A 9,449-nucleotide genomic window follows, 5' to 3' on the forward strand; every position below is an offset into this window, starting at 1 on the left:
CATTACGGTTGAAAAGGACCTCTAAGATCATTGAGTACAACTTTGGACCAAACACCACCATGTCAACTAAACCACAGCACTAAGTGTCACATCAAATAATTTCTTCAACACTTCTAGAGATAGTGACTTCACCAGCTCCCTGGGCAGCCCGCTCCAATGTTCTGCTTTTTTGGAAGATGACTCAGTTTGTTGTCTGTACTGCTTCAAGAATCATCAGGGACAGAAGTACAGTGAGTTCTTCCTATATGCACACTGAACACTGAAATAGACCTCTAAATGGCTAAAAACACACAAAAATTAAAACCCCAACACTTCCCACTGATAAATTTTCAGTTATATATAGCCAATTCCTGTGAAATATAGTCCCCTGAGAAAGTCAGTTCAAAGCTTAGAGTAACACTTTAAAATAATACTGGACTTGTCTTCAGATGCAATAGAACTCAATATTTTTCTTCTAAAAAGCACCAAGAAATGTGACTTGATTTGTTTCTTGTCTCTTGAAAAACATCAGGTTTTGGCGTAAGTCTTTCTCAGTCTTTGGAAACTCCTTGAAGTTTGGACAATGTGGAGAATTTGTCAGTTGCCCAAAATGCAGCAACTTCATTGGGTGGACTCTTCTAACTGGCAAATTTATTTTCTCTTCTTTTCAAGTGCTGACTGTGAAAACATCTGTTTCCTTAGTTTTTTGCTAAAGAAATCTGTAGCTACTTCTTTCCACATCTGCCATAGAAAGTAGGCAGATGCAGCTTCATATGTTTATCTTATAGTTCAAAAATACAGTTCACAACATTGTGCATGCTGCATGCCAACATCTCAGTATGTTTAATCATTGCCACCTAAAAATCTGAACCCATGGACACTTCACAGGCAGTCTTAAGTCCCACTTTAATTCAGGATTCCATGAAGAAGTAAGTAGTGGAAAATTAGGCCATCAGGTTATGTATGACAGAGTAAGCTCAAGTTTTCATCTTGTCCAGGATTGAGTATCGAATATCTGAGTTGAAAAAAAGATATGAGATTTAGTTCTGTTATTTGTTTTTCATGTTAGAATTAGTCTTTGGTTTTTACTATATATTGCTTTTAAAGTATTAATTTCTTGGGAGTCTAAATATATATTTGGAACTGTTAAAAACTTTTGACACAAATACACTAGCAGAAATAACTACTCAGTGCTCTCAAAATAGGTTTGGCTATTTAAGTAAACTGCAGTGAAAGTAGGCAGTTTGGGGATCACTTGGAATGTAACTTGTCCAGACCTTCATCCAGTATAATTAGCTTAGGTGCTAAATGAGCTGTTTGCATAGGCTTAAGTAAACCAAGTTTGAAGAGAAGGTATGTTATAGGTTATAAATCCAAGGGGGGAATTTTTTCTTCCCCTGCTCCACTGGGAGAAAGATGGAGTTCGAATGGGAAGGGGAAAGGGGGGGGCGATTAGCTTTACAAAAGATCTAGCCAGCAGAGCCACATTCCTAGCTAATGGCCCATCGAAGACTGGAGTGAGGGGGGAGGAGTTTTGATTTGGTAGCTGGCCCTCCTCACAAAGGAGAAAAAAGAGTTTTTTGGGTCTCTCTCCCTGGAACGGAGACAGGGTCTGTGTGCGGGCATTTTGGAGAAAAAGCCTTGAGGCCGGTTTTTCTGGCTCCCGACCTGGTCAGCCCTGACCACTGGCGTCGGCTTGCTTGCAAGCTGCTTTTGCCTCCAGCCTGAACCTGCTGTGTTTTCATCAGAGAGTTTTGTGCTCACTGGGAGAAAAGGGAGGAGCCTTGAAACACCGTCATCCGAGAACAACAGTGAGTTCCGTGGGGTGGACTGCTTTTCTTTTCCTCTTCTTCCATTGGGGGAAGGGTCCCCATTTTTTTGTCTTCTCCTGTGATCCGATACCTCCGACCCCCCCCCCAGCCCCCTGCATGGTGACTGCCAGAGCCCAACAGCACCCCCTGCAGGCCACGACAGAGCACTGCAGGCTCTGCACCTCCAGTGATCCAACAGCGCCTCTGCCAACTGTGATTAGAACCGCACTGAAGGACAGAGAAGTGTTCAGACTGTTTCTTCCTTTTGTTTGAAGGGGACTTTTTGGGTACAGGACTATTGTCTAGTTGTTTTTTTGTGTTCTGTTACTGTCCTTCCCAACATATATATATCTTTTAATAATGGGTTGTTATTTCTTCTTCTTTTTCCATACTTCCTTGACTAGAGTCCCCTTAATTTTGGATTTATAATTGCTGAGAGAGGAGTTTGGTCTACCTCATAACTCATCCTCTTTAGCAAACATTCCAGTCTCATCAAACTGAGACAAGGTAAAAAAAGATGCTTGATAGAAGCTAGCTAAAGATTAGAATTTAAGAATTCAGACCCTGAACCAGCTTTCTCCCTCTGCATCTCTCATGCCCTCAATGCATTTTTTTGACTTGCCGCATCTCTTCAGGCAGAAGTATCATGGAAAACCTAAAATACACACATGACTGCCTACCAGGAGACTGGAATTTGTGATGCTGGGAAGAGTGAAAGACCACACTTGGGCTTGGAGATATGAAAGAATCAGGCTAGATTTAGGGTCTGGCTATATGTAAAATGCAACTAGTCACAGCCTCTCAGCTATAATTTTGCTAATGCACACTCCTTCCTTGTCACTCCTGATCATTTTAGATGTAACACTTCTATTAGTCTTACATCATTACATTTACTCTTTTTCTTAGCTTTCAGCTTGATGGACACTGACTATTATTGTAATATCATACAAGTACTCCGCAGATGTGACACCATATTGTTGTTCTCCTTGGAGAACACTGGTCCCAACAGTCTTCTCACTGGTGAAGCAATCTGAGGCCCTTCCCACACACCTGGCTATCTGATCTTTGTCCTCAGTGGCATTCTGGTGGGTGTGTCAATATGCACAGACCTGCATAGAAACCAAGGAAGGGACTGAAGAGATGAGGATGGTGCATAAAGTAGACACTTTTCTTGGTCCAGGTGTCTGATTTTGAGGTGTACAGCCAAATCTGGAAAACAGAAAGTGCTGTAGGGTTTAGTAAGATAGATTATGGCCATGCCAGCTGTCAGACAGCCTTCCAAGATGTCTGTTTATTTAACCCTGATATTAAATATATATGGGCTAAAAATTATTAAAAAGCAAATAAAATTGTATGGGAAATTTGATGGGCAATAAAATGTAACAGGAACTTTCTCCTTCTTCCTTTTTTTTAGTTTGCTCCTTGATCACTTCAAAGCCAAGAAACATCCTTCATCCTGCCCTTCAGATGCTTTGCTCTCCCAGATACCCACCACATGAATATGATATTCCTGAAGAAATCTGCTTATCAAGTGGAGTGAGGTGAGGAAACAGAAATATTAACAGAGATGTGAGAGTACAGCCAGCACATCAACTCTGATGGCTCCAGGAAAAATGATAGCAGAAAGGTGTAAAGAATTTGCTTCCTTTACTAAAGGCAGTACTGCATGTAAAAGGACACAATATGCACAGTATATATGATGCAGTATTTTCATCTGGATACAATGTGACACAATGTTAGAGATGGCTACCAAAAAAGCACAGGTCCTAAAATGGAAAATTTATGTGGTTTCTAGAATGTAATATTGAGTCAGTGGGATAGAATGGATATTTTGGTATTTGGGAGAGATAATGATTTTTTTTCCACTGGGCTTCCTGAAAAAAAAATAATAGATGCTTAAAAACTTCTAAATGATGACCTTTTTTGATTAGATTAAGAGAAGTAACAAGAAACCTTTGCTCACCTTTGTTTCTGTTCTTTGACACCCAGTTTTGCTGTGCTGCAAAGAAATGTTGTGGTACATTGCACCTGTGATATATTCACTCTGACAACGGATGAGGAGAGAAGGAACATTCATGACTTTGCAATAGTGAGATTGATGATCCACAACCTGCTGGTAATTCCCTCACAGTAGAAATAAAGTCCAATAGAATTGCCAAGGATCTCATCTGCATGCTGACAACTGCACATCTCCTCAGACATATCAATCCTCAGATCACTCTTTCTGGTTTTAAACCTTGTATTGGTATGGCTAAAGGAGTGATAAGCAGTCTTATCCTCTGAGCAGTGAACTGCCTATGGACTCCAGAATTCCATTTATTTTGTCTGGTTTTGTTCATCAGCAATTTTTTTTCATTGCCAAGACTCAGTCAGACAGGAAATTCAAACTGATAGATACCATTTCTGTGAGAAGTTTGCCCCTGTTTACCTTTAATTGTTTTCTAATTGATACAAATAACTAGGTGGATGCTGCTTTATATCAGATTAGTCTCCAAAGATTAGAGTCAGTTTATATTGAAGCTAACCCACCACTGTCAAATTGAAATAGTGTTTATACATGCTTCACAGCAGTATAAATTGATTTTAAATTGGATTTAAAATAAATTGGTACAATTTTCTTATGCAGATATATCTTTATTTAATAACATTTCATGTGGTACACCTAATATGCAAAAAATATTAGGTACACCTAATATGACAGGATGTTTGCAGAGATAGCCAGTGCTCACTCATTTTTGCTTGCTTGAGATTTCAATGGTTAATCAAAGAATCAAGAGGAAGAGTGCATCATGCACAGACCAGAATGTCTTATCAGCTGTGACCTGCTCAGCTCCTGAGATAGAGGAGAAATAAGGAAGTGATTTATAGGTTATAGCAGTTCAAGGCTCACTCTTCGGGATTTGCTGGAGAACTGTGATACTCTGCACAGTGCTCATCCATGTCCTCTGGGGATTTTCTAACAGCAGACTGTTTCCCACTAGCATGGCACAAGTTTCCCATTACTTACTGAAAGCAAAGTAATACCTGCCTATGTCCATACCAATTTCTATAAGTTATACTGTTCTAAAAACAAACAAAAAAACCCCTAACAGTTTGTAAGCACACAGAGCTATTAAAACATGACTTATTAGTGAGAACACAAGTTTACTTTCCACCCAACTTCAGTGTTTAGCTCAGAAGTTGATAGGATAAAACAAAGTAAAGCACACACCAGCAAGCCACAAGTACTGTGTTTGATATGGAGGTATGTGGCTCTGGAAAATTGTGATAGATAGTTACTTTTTTAATCTATATTTTTTGAATGTTAAAAATATCTTTCAGAGTTTCTCTTAAAAAAAGAAAAGTCTATATTTCTTCAGGCATTACCAGATGCAGAGAATATCATTCAGTCAACTCACTGAAAGCTACTGTAAGTTAAACTGTCTTTGCAAAGAATGAGCACTGGAAGACCAGGCACTCTAGCAGTCACCAAGAAACAGTATTTAAACTGAAAAAGCTAGTGACAGACATCAAAGTTCTTGTGAAGCTGAATGTATACCATTTTCTTTAGATCTGTCAAAATTTTCAGTACAAATAGGAAAGGTTATTTATATTACTCTCATTATACTATACCTATAGTTGCAGTTTGCTTCTAATCCATCTTCCTACTTCTAACAAATCTTTAAAAAGTAAGTTTTTAAAAGAAAATATTTGAATATTGATGCTTACAGCCATTTTTTTAAAGACAAGATTGGACCTATTGCATTATATTATGCCACTTTGAATAAAAACTGCATCTGCATTTACATGCTGCGCACTGAAGACAGACTTCTCCTGGCTATTGGACTGCCAGGCACACAACTGCAGGAGCAGGGCAAGTTCCCTCAGCTCCCAGACTACTGTACAGTATTAAAACAAAACCACTATTAGTGTTAGCACTTTCCAGTAATGAGTAAGAATATTCAGCAGCCTACCCCCTTGAAATTCAAAAGCAGTTGGTAGATAGCAATATTGCCAGTGCTTATTGCATAAATAAGCAAGGGAGAAACTTTGAACCTCAGGTAATTTTCTGTTTAGTTCCCTTTATTTGTTCTTTAATGACTTTGACATCTGCATAAAGTGATTTCATTAGCAGGACACCTGCATGAAGAAGCATGTTTTCTTCTCAGGAAAGTGACCCTAAATCCCTGTTTACACTTAGCCTTTCTAGAATTCTTGCAAGGTCCATCAACAGACAATAGAACAAGTCAATAATATTGTCTCTGACTTTCTCCTTACATTTGGGTATGTGCGATTACAAGCTTGCAGCTGTGAATGCTGCTAATGGGTATTGCCTGAAAACGCTTACTTTCACAGATAAAAAGAGCTGGCAGGGGTGTAAGGAGAGGAGTAGGGTTAGAGATAGAGGAAGGAATTGGGTTGTACTTAATAGTATAAGGGATGACTCTTCTACGAGGAGGTGAACGAATCAGTATATTTTGTATGTATTTTTAGGTTAGGTTAGTTTGGAGTGTATGGTCTGCAATGAGGTAGTTTCTGACTTTTGCTGGTGAGGAGACTCATCAGTTTTTAGGTGATCAATTTCCTTTGCTTTATAAGACTTTTTTTGGTTGATTTTTGTTGTAGGTTGGTTTGGTTTTGTTATGAATTTCATCTGAGGTTGGGTCTGTTTTGGGTTTTCTTTGGGGGGGGGTGGTTTGTTAACTTGACTGGTTATTAAGTTGTGCTAAAGTGAACCGAGGTAGCTATACCTGTATAAGTGTGCATGGCATTGTACAGTTTGGGAAGTAATGAGCTAGGTGATGGCAAGCTTTCAAGCTGTATCTTTCTGCTTCTAGATAATGCAAGGAGAGACAAGGAAGGTGATCTGCATATTTCTGTGGTGTGTAATGTCACTTTTCTATAACAACTGCTAAGAGAAAAAATAGGTGCTGTAGATCCTCCATTTGTTTTGTGGGAGTGGGGTAGATCTTCTGGATTGCTTTTTGATAAGAAAAATAAAGGGATAAACCTTCACTTGTAGAGCATTTTTCATTCACTATTTGCATTTCCTGAGTTGTCACAATAGATGTGATTTAGGAGAAATATGTAAGAAATAGTAATGCTTTCTGTCACCATGCTGGCTGCAAATGTCGAAGCCGAAAGTTACTCTTCTGTTTAAAAGATCCTTATTGCTGCTTTTTGTTTCCCTAAGTAAATACTGCCTAAAGCTCAACATAAATTCTGTGTGAAAGAATGAGCTAATGTTAGTATAATGATGCAGAGACAATGTTAAATAAATTCATTCAGTAACAGCAACAAGCAATTACAGGAAGGTATAAAAAAATCTTCATTATCTTATAAAGTGCCTGTATGTTGCAACATAGTAAAATGGGATACTTTGTTATATGGTCTTTTCTGGTTTTGAACTGGTCGGGGATTCAAGTAGATGATGTACATGCCTGTTTACAATGGGAACTGATGCTCCAGAGTTTCTTCCATGTCATTACCTCTTGTGTAGCATGGCTGCTATGCCGTTTCCTTAACAAGTAGGTTTGAATGTATTTGAAAAACTTGCATTTCTGGAAGTGAAACTAGGCTAGGAAGTCACCCTTGCACAGATACCTGTGAAACTTGATATTTAAGCATTGCTAACCTTAAAATCTAATAGTGTCCTTACTGTCATTCTGAATTAACTGTAAATTCAGTGAATGAACTCTTATCCCTTTGGCTAAAGGATAACTTTGTATGCTTGTTGATGCTTGCTCAATTCAGGAATGAGTTAGTATTCAAGGAGTTTCCCTAAATGAGAACTACACTTCCTTAAATTCAGGCGTTAGAAGAAAATGTCTAGTCACTTTTACCCCAAAGCAACACAGTTTCTCTTGATTTAGCCCATTTAAACCAAAGTAAGCTATTCTTATATGAAGCTGAGTACCCATCTGAAACCAATGGTTTAACTTACTAATGAAATTACGATTTTTTTTTCTTCATATGAAGTCCCTAATAAGAACTTGGACAACATATCACTGCTTTCCTTGAATTCCCTATGTGGTGCAATGAAGGTATTCCTGATATTGAGCCAGCTGATGTGTTATTATACTGTTTGAATAGAAATGTTTATCAGGCAACTACAAAATATTGAATAACTTCATAAACACATTGAATTTCAACGGCCAAAGATAAAATAAATTGGTTACCTAATATAAAATAATGTATGAAGCTTCTGAAGTCCAGTCTAAGTGTGGTCATGTGGTGACAGCATTAAGCAGGCTGAGATTAAAAGGAATTTAGTGGTAAGTGAATAATATCATGCCTGATATAGCTTATGTCAAGTAGGCATCTTGCTGCAGTTTGCACCAAGAAGCACCCATCAGCAGTATGTTAAGCTGTAGAAATCAATTTTGTATGTTATTTCTAAGAGAAAATTTCCAAATGGAATATGACAAAAGCTTTTTAAAAATACTACACTACCTAGCTACACAATAATATAGTATCCTTTTGTTATAAGGGGGTGTGTGTGTGTGTAGGGGGTGAAATCCAGAACGTTTTTCTTAGTGTGTCCTAGATTTATCCTCAGGCTGTTGTGTACAAACATGTGGTTAACAAACTTATTTTACAGCTGGCTTTCTCTAACAATATGAAATGATTTTTTTTTCATCTACAAGGACACAGATTGCTGTTAGGTATCTCTAGGACTAAAAGTTGTCTAATTCTGGGAACAAAGATCTAACCTGTGTTAGGGCGTGTACTGGTTTTGACATGTGACATAAATTATACAAATATCTACTTGTTATCAAGTAAAAAGACACATGTGGCAATAATGAGGGGTTTTAGGTACTTTTAGAGACTCCCATGAATCAATAAAGGTTTGCTCAAGACTTCTATGAGTGTAAGTCCCTAAATGTAGGACTTTCCTGTCAGCTGAAGAAACAGTAACCTTTAGTGTAACTGATGCGCATCCCGAGACATAGGAGACCTCAAGTTTTATGAAGTGTGAAGTCCTGTATAAATAAAAATACACAAGTACACAAGGTTAAGTATAAATGTGATTGTGTTAACTTTCTATATTTCTTCCTCCTGTGACTGTACCTGAGCTGAGGGAAGGAGAGAAGACTGCTGGTAGATCTCAAACTGAAATGGCCAAGACGTTAAACCTTTCTTGCAGAGTTGATTTTTGGAGAAATTGCTATGTGTTACTATGGAGTGTGCTTTAAACTCCTTCTAGAATAAGGATACTGAGGAGCGACAGTTGTCAATAGGGCCTGAGTACTGACTGTAAAGAACACTGAAAAAGCCCCCAAAATAAATCCCAACCACCATCCAACAACAACAAAGAAAACCAGAAACAGGTTTTGCTGTGGAAAACAGCAGTCTGGGTGAGTTCTCACTTGGAGAGGGGACACGACGCGACGCACCGACATGTCAAACATCTGCCCCCGCCCCGCCGGAGGTACCGGCCCCAGCGCGGCGGAAAGCGCTGCCCGGTTACCGACAAGGTAGCCCGGCGGCTGAAGGGATCCGCTGCGGCTCTGGGGCGAGCAGGGCCGTGCCCGCCGTTCCCCCAGCGCAGGGAGCTCCCAGTTCCCGCTCCCGCCGCCGCCATGTGGGACAGAGTGCCCGATGCGCGCACGCGCCAGATGGCCCCGCTGGGAGGCGGGGATACACCCCAAATGCCCGCGGGGGACCGTACCACTGAGC

This window comes from Manacus vitellinus, unplaced genomic scaffold (genome assembly GCF_001715985.3).
Source record: "Manacus vitellinus isolate BGI_N305 unplaced genomic scaffold, ASM171598v3 scaffold_4_pilon, whole genome shotgun sequence".
NCBI lineage: Eukaryota > Metazoa > Chordata > Aves > Passeriformes > Pipridae > Manacus > Manacus vitellinus.